Below are 13,936 nucleotides of genomic sequence, written 5' to 3' on the forward strand. Positions count from 1 at the left end.
ACCAGGCTGAGTGCCCTGCAGTCCTTTTTAAATTCCCCTTTTTTTGTCTCTCCCGTGTCCTTTTCTCTCTGTGATTCCCATTCCTTGCCCCTATTTCTTCCGAAGCCCTCTACATACGCTAAATCCTTAGTCATGATGAGTAGGCAGCAAGCCCCTCTTGTACACAACAAAGACTTCTATTTTTTCCCCCCCTTTCTATCTTTTGGGCGACACGATAAAAAATAACCCTGTATTTATGCAAATTGCAAAGTAGCGTGTGATAATGAAAACAAAACAGTGCTGGCCCGCAGCCAAGACATGGCACTGACGGGGGCTCCCGACCATTTGGCTCCTGATTCTTCGGGGAAAGCAGCTGTGGAGAAAGGAGAATACACAACACCCTCGTCACACGCGCGCTCCCACGCGCACACCCTCGTTCGCACGCATTCCGGTACCGTCGCCTCGGAGCCAGCGAGACTTGGGATCCAAATGAAGTTCTGCTTGCGACCGCCGCCAGCCCTTCAGCGTCGTCCCCCACGAGCCTCCCTGCCCCCTGCTCCTGATCCCCTTTCAGGAATTTACAAACATTTTCCACAGATCAATATCTGTATTGATTATTCATTGTGAGTGAGTCGTGTGTCTTTGGTGATCCGGCTTGCAGAGGTTGCAGCCAAAGCCTGCTGCAGGGGGAAAAAAAAATAACAGAAGGCGAGAAGGACCCAAGCAAGCTGGGGTCTGAGGCTGTCGGCCACACAGAAAGGAAGAGAAAAAGAGGAACGCGCTGGAACACGAAGGAATGGACGAGGGTGGAGGAGAAAGAGGGAGCAATAGCAAGAAAAACGAGGCGCCGGCCGGCCGTCTGGATCCAGGGATCTCGGTGGCTTGGAGGGAAGCCCCATCTTGGGTCTGCGGTTCGTGCACCGTTCGGCGGGCTCGCTCTGGGAGCGAGAGGTGACTCACAGTGTTGGCATCTCCTGCGTGAGAGCTTTGGGGGATCCCTTGGCTTGCTGACAAGGAGAGGAAGAAGGCAGCAGCGGAGGTAAAACCCGATCGCTTCCGACAGCCTTGCGGAGGACGCGCAGTCGCTGGGTCCGCCTGGAACAGCTCGCAGCTCTGATGGCACGCGGAGGGGGAATAATTAAAAAGGCCGGCATCCCTTCCTAAGTGAGTAAACACAAAGCCGTTCCGAACGTGCTCTCCAGCTAATGAGAAGCTGTAATTTCTAATACTTCAAGGCAAAACAAGACAGTGATAGGGCTCAGTGGAGTGTGTGTGTGTGCAGGGAGATGGCTATGGGGGTGGGGGCTGCCGGGGCGGGGGGGGGTGGAGATAAATCGACTAATTGTTGGCAATGTTTAAAAAAGGATTACTGGAAAAGACAGTGAAATGATGACAGGAAAACATCTTGGACCAGAGCCAAAAAAAAAAAAAAAAAAAATCGAGGCAAATCAAGTCTGTAGCTCGGAGAGAACACCCGTGGCTGCTGTCGGGGACTCCGATAGGAAGTGCCCGGGGTTCCTCAACCGCGTGTGGATACTGCGTGGGCACCTGGGGCAGGACCAGGGACCACCAGTGTCCGGAGGAGGGGACCGTGGCAGGCCAGGTTACACAGTTGTGTCAGACTTGGAGAAACAAAGCAAAAACAAAATCATAAAAGCCAAGCTGCCCTTTCCTTTTAATTGGAGTTCCTGCTTGCTCAAATTTGCTTCATTCTATTAAAAGCAACCCCTACCTGTGCCTTCTGATAATAGGAGCTGCTGACTCTCAGTTTGCCGCCAGGAAGCTGCTACAATGTTACACAAATATGCTGGAGAAGGAGGTTGAGGAGATGCAGTTTTCCAACCGCTGGGCTTCTGGCAAAATGTGCCAGGTGGCTGTCTTTGCCAGTTGGACCGCCATGCGGGCTGGTTTGGGATTCCTCTTCTCTTGTCACCCAGCTGTGGCACACGGGACTCTTTTAATACAGGGTTCCAAGCACACACAGCACAGTGGGGCTCCCAGGAATAAAATGAACTGGATCTTCCTTCCTTTTGGGTGTTCAGTTAACTGAGCTACCTGGTTTCCTTTCACATGAATGAAGTTGGGGCTTTAAAAATTAAAAAAAATTTTTTAAAAAAATTTCTGGGACTTAAAAGTCAATAGATAAGATATCTCCTTTTGACTGAGGTTTTACTCAACATGTTGCTTCCTTGTTTCGGACTCCCCAGTACGTTGCAAGTTTCCCGAGCAGGAGAAATATATCTTGCAGATGTGTGCCTGGGATATCCAGAGGAGGAGGAATTAAGCCAGTTGTGGATGACTCTTGAATTGCACCTTACATTGCATTTCTTCAGCATTCATAGACTCCTGTGTCTGTGGTGTGTGTGCGTGTGTGTGTGTGTGTGTGTGTGTGATGGCATTATGTAAAGTGTATGCTTGCATGTGTGTGGCTCCGTGTCTCTGTGTTTCTCCGAGAGGGTGGAAAGGAGAATGAAGTCAGAGCACACGGAATGTTTGGGCATTTATGTGATTCATGCAGAGAATGTTCAGTGCTGCAAGGCAGACAGCCACCCATCCCTGGACTGCGGCTCCGGAGGGCCTGCACAGACCTGATCTGAATGTTAAACGCAGGAGACGAAATTAGCATACTAACCAAGGATGGCAACCCCTCCTTGCAATCAGCAAATGGCCGGCTCCTCTCTTTAAAGCCAGCATCGCCATGCGCGCCAGCCACTTAACCATGTCCTCTGTCAGGTCCTTTTTTTTGTTTGTTTTTTTGTTTTTTGTTTTTTGATGAAAGGCTGGAAATCCATTAATGAGGAGGGAAGGAAGGGCTTCAAGGGGCTATAATGAAAACAAATGATCCTCTTTAAACCTCATGACGGCCAAAGCTGGGGGTGGGGGCGGGTGGGGGCTGCTTTCTGTTCTGGGGCTGGAGAATAGGAAATTCCACAGACAACAGACCACTTGACAAGAGCCCAAGAATGTATTACTTGGGAATTTCTTCTATGTGGCAAAGACCAGCCATGGCCAGTGTGTCTGTGTTAATAAAAGTTACAATGAGCTTTATCTTCCGAATTCAAAAGTGTGGTCCATATCAGATGTCTTTCCATCCTGTCTCAGGTTATCAAAGTTTGTTGACCTTTTGAGGGTAGAAGAGCTTTTGGAACCTTTGGCCAACTGCTGCGTCTTTTGAAGCGGTACACATTTTTTCTTTTGGGCTACACATTAGGCTTCTCCCGAAGGAAGTGGCTGATTTTATTGTAATCTCCATCAGACGCAGAAGCACACAGAGGAAACGCATGGACGTCAGCTTCTGTAGTCCTGTCCTGAAGTGGACAGAAGGCTGTCGAGGAGCTAAGAATCCGGGACTCCTCCCCAAGTCTTTGGAATGGGGAACGTTTGCTTCCCTTTTCTTTATTTGAGCCACCCTATCTGCAGAAACCAACTTCTCTCCCATTGCATTTTACTGTTTGGTTTTAAACCCGCGGCCTCACACTCTGAAATCTCTAGGGACCTGAGAGCCCAGCCCGAGGAGGCAATAGGGAGGACTGGGGCTTGGGGTGAACTGGAGACAGCCACTCACGTTCACTCAGGGGAATAAAAGCTGTGCCTTGTGTTGTCTGATCTTCCAGTGTTCCCAGAGGTGGTAGAAATTGCCATGTTTAAATACAAAATTTATAATAATAAAAGCATAATATGCTAATTAGACTGAATGACCTTCCGGACAACTACACTATGACACCCACTGGCGCCAGGTCAGTCAAGGCTGGTGCGATGCGATTGGTCAGGGGCCTGGCCATCGCCCCATGATTGCCCCACAGAGGGAGGCCCAGGCCACCAACCTGTGGGCTGTGGCAGGTGGGCAGGGCCTCCCTCTGCGAGGAAAGCCTGGGTCCTAGGTGCCTGCTGGTGGACGAAAGGAAGCCTGGCTCCAGGGTGCCAGAGGGAAGCCGGTGCCGGCAGCCGGGGGAAGGAAGGCCTACTCTTGCATGAATTTTGTGCATCGGGCCTCTAGTATATGAATATTGAAATACTGGCTCAAAGTGTTTTTCTTTTAAACATTCTATGGGTCAAATAAAACTTATTTGTGAGGTAAATGTTGGCCCACAGCATGCCAGTTTGCAACCTTTGTTTTAGTCTAAAATACTAGCATGGGTGTTTTGTTGTTAGATTATTTTGTTCACTTTTAAAGCCCAGTCTTTCTGTGAAATATTTTACTTTGTGTTTTAATTTCTTTAAAATGCAGACATTAGCAACTGCATGGCAAACATCATGGGAGTGTGTGTTTTGCTGCCCCAAGAGGGAAGTGCTAGTTTAGAACAAGAAAGAAGGGAAGGAAATGGATGTCTGCATGGCCTCCTTGCCTGTGGTCACTGGCATCTTAGCAGGAACGGCGCTGCAATGTCCTCTTCTCCCAGGGCCGTAGCCGGGGAGGTTAAATACCTAGAAATGGGTTTGCATATTTTTCCTGTGCATCTCCATCAATCTCTAATATAATTACTGGTTAGCGCTATTTTAACATTAAACATTTTTATTTTTTAAAACATTTTCTTCTTATTCATCCACAGTATGTCAAGTGAGTAGGAAAGAAGGCCCTGGAGAGAGAGACCCTGCCTGCAGTTTGGAAGAGCGCTTTTCCATGGCCCCTGAAATAACTCTGACGAGAAAAGGCACCTCACCAAACAGGGAAGGGCAGCAGGAAGGCACTCCTCTCGCACAACTGTCCCAAGCTGTCCAGTGTCCAAGGTGCCCCTCACACATAGCATCCTGTTTCATTCCCACTGCACCCAGGCAAGATAGGGACTATTTAGCTTTTTATACAGATTAGGATACTCCAGCCCAGAGAGGTGGCGAAATCACCTAAGGCTGAAAGTAGTAAGAGGCATTCACAGGTCTTCTGAGTCTTAATCTGATGTCATTTCATAATTCTTCATAGGTTCCCATAAAAAAATATCCTCTTTAGGGGAAGGCAGGAGAGGCTGGGCGGGCGGGGGTTGGGGAAGTTGGGAGGAAGAGATTAACCAAAGAACTTGTATGCATATAAGCAAAACCAATGGACACAGACAATGCGGAGGGGAGAGGGTGGTGGTGAAGGCTGGGGCTGGGGGGGTGGGGGCAGGCTGGGAGAGGACAATGGAGGGGGAAAGGGGACATATGTAATGCTTTCAATAATAAAGAATTTTTAAAAATATCCTCTTTAGAACCCCTGGCCCAAGGCTTCCTCTATTCTTGATCCTCTCTTACCCCCTATCTCACTTCCTCACTATGAGGCTTTCATCTTGTTGTCTGTTTAATTTGTAGTCACATGCAATTTGAAAATGCTCCCTGAATTTGGCCAGCAATTAGGAATCACTGCTAAGTTACAAATGGCTGTGGCAGACCTCCTCCTTAGCTGTCCATTCCCCACTGTTTGCTCCTGTCTCCCTCCTTCCCTTGAAAGTCAGATTTACCTACAGGCTGGTCTACCTTTGCCCTGTCTCTACTTCCTCACCCCCTTTTGCATCTCTGCACACAGCACTCTGCTTCCATTTCTACTTTCCCGTGAAAACTGCTCCAGGTCACGAATGACCAATGAAATTACACCTTCCTCCCTTGCATGGTTAGATTCCATTGACCACACCCCTCTTCATTCATGGCATTTTCTTCTCAGGCTTCATCTCAGACTTGTTTTTCTTTTTTTAATCCCTTAAATATTAGTGTTCCTGCAAGAGGGTGTCTATGGCTATCTTCTGTTTTCAACTTGTACATATTTTGCTTTGTGTGGACATAAACCCTTGACTTCAGCCGTCATCTGTCAACTGATCATCCAAACTCCTGGATGGAGCCTCAGGGATCTGGCTGCCTCTCCTAGGGATGGTCCAAGACACCCCCACTTGATACACCCCAGACTGGACTCATCACCATTCACAAAGCTGCCCCTCCTTCCACATCCCTTCTCCCTCTTCCCTCTAACTGCTAACTGCTCTTTAAGGTCTTTCAATTTTACTTTCTTAATTCCTCTCTAACCACTCTCTAGCTATATTCCTGATGCTTTGCTCCTGGTTTATTTCCTCAGTGGCTTTTCTCACAGCCCAACTGTTCTCTTCACTCTCAGATGTGCCCAGCCCACAATGCACTCTGCACTACTTCTGAGTGATCTATAGAACCTGCCAATGTGGTTGTTGTGCAACCTCTGTGAAATCCTGCAGTGAACTCCACCTCCCTAACTTGGCCTTCAGGGCTCCTCATGGTCCAGGTCTTGCCTCTCCCCAGCCTTCTCTTTTGAGACTCTTCCATTTCCCACCCTGTGCTGTAGGTCATAGAACACTCCATGGTCTTTCATTCCTCTAAGTTTCCCTACTATGTTCCTGCCTCCTGGAATGTTCAACTCTACTTTCTTCATTTGGCCAATTCCTTCTCCACCTTCAAGATTCTGTTCCGGTAGGAAGCATTACGCACTCCCCAAGCCCCCTTTGGGTTGTGTGCCGCCACAGGCCCCCTCCTGCTGCTTCCCTCTCTCACATATTCACCTCCCTTCTACAATGATCAAGTTCTCCAATTTCATTGTGAGACACTTCAAGGCAGAGAGAGGCTGTGAGTTTTATCCCTATATTCCCAGCACCCAGAACAGGTCCTGGTGCATGTTGGGTACTTAATAAATTAATATTACTATTTTTATTATAAGTATCAGAAATACTGTATTTTTTTTTAACTTGAAGATTACAGGCCCCCAAAATAATGAAGCTGAGGGAAAATATAGCAACCATTTCCCGTAGTGCGAAAAAGGATTTCCTATGGTACAGTTCTCACTTACATCAGTTTTTTTTACTTCTGTCAGGTGAGAAATGAACACTGGGGTGGTCTGTAGGTGTTTGCTGATGTGGTAGGAACTTTGGAGTTAATTAGAAGCTCTGGCTAAAGCTGAACTTCCTCTGCAGAGTTCCTGGGAGGAAACACTAAATTAACAGTTCAAGGTTACTATTAGAAAAATAGCCTGTTTCCCTTAGGTTACGCCTTGGGGAGCCTGTTCTCCCTGCCACTCCTAAGGTGTTTCCACCTTCCTTGTGACCTGGCTACATCTGCCACAGTTACCTGGTCTTTCCAACAAAGGTGACATCTCTGGAGCTCAGAGACCGCTAAATGTGTCTTTTGCATATCTCCCCGCAGCAGTGGGTTCTGGAGCGCTCAGTCATTGCTGGTTGAATGGAGGAGAAAAGCTGCCCACCATAGAAGGAATCAGGACACTCTTGTAAGTTTCCATCTTTCATGAAGGAGAACATGGATCGAGATCACTGGTACAAGACATCATCATTAGGAATTCCTAAATGTGTGAACACAGTTGGTCCTCATTATTCATGGCAGATTGCTCTATAGAGTCACCACAGGCTCTGGTGTAGCAAGTACTGAGCTATTGTTCTTGGAAGAATTCCAGGGTTAGGTTCCCTCATGCCTCTGGTGACAATATGTTTGTCAACTGATTAATACAAAACCTTGTTTTATGTGTTTTTCTGTCTAAAGACCTTATTTAATATATACTGTTAATTTACTACCATTTAACTGACGACCAACAGCACTGTAAGTCATGCCTGATCGAAACTTCTCTAGTGCACATGTTTCTCCACAAAGAACTTAAAAGAACACCAGGCAAACAGCTCTGGAGCACTATACTTGGGAGGCATTTTAAACAGTGAATCAAAATCACAAAATGTGGAAAACATGTCACTAAATAGACAGTGAAAAGAAAGAGCACTTGTTTACAGCATGAGAGTTTAAACAAGAGGTAGAGCGTTACCTCCTTCAATCTCCGCTGGGAATGTTTACAATGGATGACTCGAAACTAGCCTCCCTGTACAAGTTCACGAATGACCACGCATGGCAAGTGCCGGGGTTACACATGCCTGTGAGGAGGTGAACTTGCAAGTATGGAATCTGCGAATAATGATGTCTGACTGCGCTCTTAGAATAGAAATGAAGCAGCAGAGCTTTTGCTTACTTCTAAATGTAGACTGTGATGACCTGGTGCACAATTCTGACTTGGAAGTCCATTTTATTTGTACGAAACTTCTACTTTCTGGCAAAGGATCACTTTCACTTGCTTAGGCCTGTCACAGAAGTCATTGCCACTCAAAAGTTGTTGGATGGTTGGGTGTGGGGTGGTGCATTTTAAAGAAACAAGACTGGTTTGCTGGGATGAGATGCAAAGGCTGGGTGACCAGCTAGACCCCATCGCCAGCTGGGAGAAGCGTCCCACAGCTGGCCCTCCATGGTTTATGACTCAAAGGTGGCTTCAGCAAAATGAGAGATGACACATTTAGGCATCTTTGCCCCTATGAAGAGGATTTTACATGATTATCTTAAAAAGTTAATTCTTCTGAGCTAAACCTTGCCCTCTGTGGGTCATATCTTCACTTACATTTCATATTGCATGTGGCTGCTCAGAAATTCATTTTTGCTCTTCTCTTACTGATTCCCATCTTGTGGCAAAGAGTGAATGGATGCAGAATTCTAGATCACTATTGTTTTCTCACAAGCCAAAGGCACAGACACACGTGTATGACAGGAGTCAGGAAAGGGGGTCAGTAAGGCATTGAGAATGTACATGAAGGAGGAGCTCTGGCATGATTTCAGACAACGAGAGGGAGGAGAAGCGGCTCTGAGTGAATCACTATGAGTGAGTGTAGAGGTGGTCCCAGCAGGACAGGAACCACTGCTCGGGATTTATCCATATGGTGAGCCTAACCAATTGGGAAACTTCTCTGAGAACTGTCCCCTCTTCTGTGAAATGGGGACCATGATTCCAACCTCCAGGAGTGACTGAGGATTAAATGAGATGATGTATGTAAAGTGCTGAGGGCCACATCTGGCGGAAAAGACTGGGAATGGAAGTTGGTAATTGTTGCTTTTGTTCGGGTAATAGCCTAGATCCCTAACTAGCTAGCCTCTCCCATCACGTCTGCGTCATGCGTAGTCATGGGAACATAGAAGATTACAGTTGAAGGACCTGTTCTAGGTTGACTTCCTCATAGAGGAGAAAACTGAGTGAGTGGGATTCAAACGGCTCCGCATCGCGTAGGGTAGTTAGGGCAGAATCAGGAGAAACCAGCTCCCCGAGGCCCGGATTTCCCTTCTAGATTCATCTTCCACAGCCGTGGAGCTATCTCCCATCCCTCCTCCTGCACCCCAACAGCCTAGTAAACACTGCTCTGTAGGTTACTGTCTTCTTTAGAAGAAATATTTGGTGATAATGGTATTATTCAAGTGGAATGTTTTAGATCAGGAACCACAGAGCAAGATTTCTTCATGTTTTTCTTTTTTACTATAAATATAAATAACAAGGGCATATAATATTCACAGCATAATAATGTAAGACAAAGCAAAAACAGGACCTATAGAAACAATGCTCTTTGAAAAAGGATCAACTATTTCTGTAGTTCTCTGTAGTAATTCGCAGGACACTCCCTTGGAAATGCCGCAGGACACATAAACCCCAAAGCTTGTAACTGATCAAAACAAGTGAGAGGACAGTAGAGCTGTGTTGGAGAAACAGGATGGGGCTTCTTAATTCCCACCACACCTGAGAACTGTCCTTAGAGCGGGCTGTTCGGAAGCCAGCAACACTTCCATCAGTGTGGAGGTGTGGGCTGGGAGGTGAGACAAGGTGGTCCCGGGGGAGCCCTCGCGAGGATTGGGTAGTGCCATGGAATCATGGATTATGTGGCATTCAAGCAAACAGTCCTATCCAGCAGGACATTGGCCATAGCAAGACAATCTATGATGTGCACATGAGTCCTGAAGGTGAAGCTGAGGTCAGAGTCTGGAGCGTGTGGTCAAATGAGAGGGGGTTGCACTACTGTGGGCTTTAGCTAAGGGAACTGGGAGCCCAAACGGCTGCACAGGCACCAGGTGGAGACAGCATCCTAGCTCACCAGTTAAGTAGGGTTGCAGAAACAGGCATCGAGATTAGGACGTGACTAGGCAGGCCTGGTGGGGTTGGGGGACCCTGACCTATTTCATCACCTGAGAGAGAAATGTTTGCCATACATTGCTCATATTTATCGTTGAGCAAACTGCAACATTTCTCAGTCAGGATTGGAAGGCCTGAGAGACAGATCCTCCTGTTTCTCCATGGCTGTGACCCATTCCCTCTTATTCCTGACCCATTTTTGTCCTCATTCTACTCATATCCAATTGAACTGATGAACCACAAAAGCCGATATAAGATGTAACTTCATTAGAATATCCTCCTTGAGAAAGATCTGGAACTGTATTTAATCTGCCAAGGTAATAGGTTTAAGTGAAACACAGCTGACACCTCCAGGCCACTGAGCTATTATATTTGCATTTTATATTGAATACGCCTGTAAAACTCTCTTTTTGGTAGATGGAACTGACATTTCCATATGATGGCAAATGCTAAATTGCGAATAGCTTTAATCAGAGTTTTGCTTCAGCAATTCCATCACTCTGCAGCCACAGAAAAGATCACAATGAATGCCTATAAGCACCCAACACAATGTGCTTTTTTGGTACAATCTGTTTAGTAGCTTAATTTGGATGGATGCTACCTCTCACTTACCCAGAAGTCAACTATTTAGCATCTACCTTACTTATCTGGAATTAATTTAAAAGAAAAGCTCTCTAAAAGCCAGAAAAACTGTCACTGAAGGGACATGCGTGGACGTTCAGGGATGTTAGACAGACTCTCAACCATCAGTCTCAGTGGCATGTGATGCCCCTTCCAAGGACCAGGTTCCAGTGCTGCACTGCTGGCAGGGGTTCTTGGAGGGAACCACTATGCAAGGCTGCCCTCCCTTGAACAAAAAAGGTTGTGGACACAGGCTATGGGATTTCTTTGAGTGTGGGAGCTTCATGAAGGCTACACTGGGCACGCTGGTCCCTGTGGGAAATGGGAAGTAGCACCATTGGTCCAATAAATTTGTTGCTTCTACATCTGAAATTCATCTTGGTTTCTGGGGACTCTGCTTTTTTCAGCTGCCACTTCTTTAGAGGGTATGTGAGAATATATGAGTTGAGAAGTGAAGAATAAAGGGCTAAAGGGACCCAAAGAATTCCAGGAAACACTGCCTGTCATACTAGCAAAGCTCTAAACTCTAACAGCAGCCTCCATAGGGATTTCTGCACCCTGGGCCCTGCTGGGAGCTGCGAACAGCTCTGCTGGGAGTAGTTTTGAATAGTCGATGAAGGCATCTTCCAGAAAATATTCGTACTGAGGGGAGTGTCAGGAGTATGAACTAGACCAGGGGTCGCCAGCCAGTGGTCCGTGAGGTTCGAAAGGTTGGCGACCCTGAACTAGACTAAAGAAGAACAACGACATGATAATCAAAGGCGTGACCCTACTCTCCTCCCTCCTCCAGGCAAAGCCCGGCACACAGGCCTGAGTTCTGGGGACAAGCAAATGGCTCGAGAGCCAGTTCCCTGTGGAGCCTCTGAGTGATGAGACATGGCAGCCAGGAGCACGCAGGGACCAAGGCAAGCGAGTGAGAAACACAAGTCTAGAAGATTCTTCCCCAGCAGAGGAGAAGCGTCCAGGTGGTGGCAGCCGGAAGGGGTGAGAATGGGAAGGTAGAACTGTGGAGAGTTTAACCCGAAGCAGACACTGCCCTCATGGCTGCATCAGCCCAGCTTCAGCAGCCCCCTCAGTGGCTGGCATAGTGATGTGGCAGCAGGAGAAGCTGGCAGACGGCGATGCCAGCAGCATTGGGAATGAATACACCAGCGCCCTCACAGCAGCTGTGACTGGGTGAGACGAGGCACATGCACAGAGGCTGGTGTGTGGCAGAGGACTCAGCGATCTGGGGGGCTGAGAGGACTTATGTGAGCTCACGTGATGTCCCCTCTGTGGGCTACTTCCCAGGAGACCCGGGGAGATTCTGAGAATGAAGCGCCTACTGTTGCAGGTGGAGGTCAATGCTGCCACATCCACGTGAGCCTACCTCCACCCGGTGTGACCTGGAGAAACCGGGTGTCTTAGCAACCTAGACCGGGAAGCCCCATGAAGAAACGGGGTGTCAGGAAGACAGCAGTGCTGGTGGCCACCTCCACTCGCATGGGCTTGGGAACTGAATCAGAAGCTTCCATGTCCACACCCCCAAAGCCAATCATAGTGACCGCAGTGTTCTCTAATTGTGGATTCACTTATCTGCTGCCTCTCCTGACGGTAAGCTCTGTGAGGAAAGGGACTATATTTAGTTCATCTTTAGATCCCTACCTCTTGACACTGCACCAAGCAAACAGCAGAACCTCACCAATGTTTGCTGGATGAAAGATAAATAAATCAAGAGATGCTACAAATGAGACCGGCATCTGAGATGAGGTTATGTAATGAATAAAGATTGTGTCCAGGTGTCCAGAGAGAAGTGGCAGCCCCACACCCCAAATCCTTTAAGGAGCAGATAATTGAAAAGTGAAAGGGTAAGAAGAGGAAGGTCCTGCCAGGTGAGAAGGAATGACAGATCAACTTGTGCTGCCTCTTAGGTCTGTGAAGTCAAGAGGCCTGGATCCTTGGGCTTAGACCATGATGGGATATACTCCCACGCCACAGCCTGAGGCCGCTCCTATCTCCTCCTCTGAGAACGAGCTGAGAAGTTCACTCCTGTGAGCAGTCCCAGGCTTCCGGCCCAGCGTCACTGATGACAGTCCTGGTGAGGGCGGACCTTGGCCAGGTGCGCTTCACTGACTGACGGGTGGCCACTGGTCTCTGGGTTCCAAGCCCCAGAGTGATGACACTCTAGGAGAGAGCTGGTCCACGAGTGCCCATGGAGGCCCAGAAGTAAAGCATCCTGAATACCAGGCCCTGCTGGCATTTGGTGATCACTGGGATCTGGCTCCTTCCTCATGGCCAGGTGCTTGAAGGAATAGGGTTTGGGCAAAGAAGGGCTCCTACGTCACAGATGTATGGGTCTGTGCTCCCAGGCAGGACCTCTCACCTGGGTTGGGAGCTGTGGGCACAGGGCTCAGGAACAGATGGATGGAGGGAGGGAAATGGACTGGGAATTCAGAATCTGAGCCGACTGGGTCCCTGTGTCACCAGCGGGGTGACTTACCCATTGAACCTTGAGCTGTTGGGGGCCAGGCTTGGGAAGCAGTTTCATTAAATCTCAATGAATGGGAAGGTCTTCCCCAGCTGACTGAATCTCTTGATTAATTCCATCTCACAGTTAATTCCATCTTATTTGATTGAGAAAGGGGGCGATGTGTGGAAAAACACGTTTTCCTTCTAAGCGCATATATTGTTTAAAAGAAAAAAATATTTTTATTGACTTCAGAGAGGAAGGGAGAGGGAGAGAGAACTAGAAACATCTATTATGACAGAGAATCATTGACCAGCTGACTCCTGCACGCCCCCTACTGGGGATTGAGCCCGAAACCCAGGCCTGTGCCCTGACCAGGAATCGAACCTCAACTGACCACCTGTTCATAGGTTGATGCTTAACCACTGAGCCATGCTGGCCGGGCAAAGTGCTTATATTTTAAAGCAAGTCTCTATATTCTTTAGATATGACATTTTAAAAATATGCAGCAATTTGAGGAACACTCTTGCACTCTTAACATTTGAAACTGACTTCCATTCCAAAAAAAATAAAGTTTTTACACAAACTGATAATTCTAAAATGGTTCCTTCGTTCTCGACTGGTTGAGAAACTGAGGGCTATAGATGTCTTCATGATATAATATTTAATATATTCAGAAAGGAAGATACATCCCTTTATATTAAATTCATGAGTATGCATATTTGCCTCAGGTTTTTCAGGCACAAAGTGTGAGTGTGTGCATGGATATGTGTGCATGTGTGTGCACATGTGTATGTATGTAGACTCAGCATATAATGTGTTTGTGTGTAAATCTGTATGCACGGTGTGTGTGGGGTGTGTGTTGTGGGTGGTGGGAGGCTATAAAAGGTGTCTTTGCTACATGTTGACTATGCAAGAAGTGTGCGTTTTTCTGAACCACCGAAGATCAAAGATGTTGCAGTCCA

General features: G+C 47.4%; 1 long non-coding RNA gene across 1 annotated transcript; it reads left to right on the forward strand.

Moving 5' to 3' along the window:
• The first annotated feature begins 511 nt into the window (after positions 1 to 511).
• On the forward strand, positions 512 to 13,581 carry LOC138996813 (uncharacterized). Its single transcript, XR_011468864.1, has 3 exons — positions 512 to 1,143; positions 7,108 to 7,189; positions 11,316 to 13,581. It is a non-coding gene; the product is annotated as an uncharacterized lncRNA (long non-coding RNA).
• Positions 13,582 to 13,936: the final 355 nt, after the last annotated feature.

Source organism: Myotis yumanensis, unplaced genomic scaffold, assembly GCF_028538775.1.
Source record: "Myotis yumanensis isolate MYYU_CA2020_CCGP unplaced genomic scaffold, mMyoYum1.0.hap1 SCAF_18, whole genome shotgun sequence".
Taxonomy (NCBI): Eukaryota; Metazoa; Chordata; class Mammalia; order Chiroptera; family Vespertilionidae; genus Myotis; species Myotis yumanensis.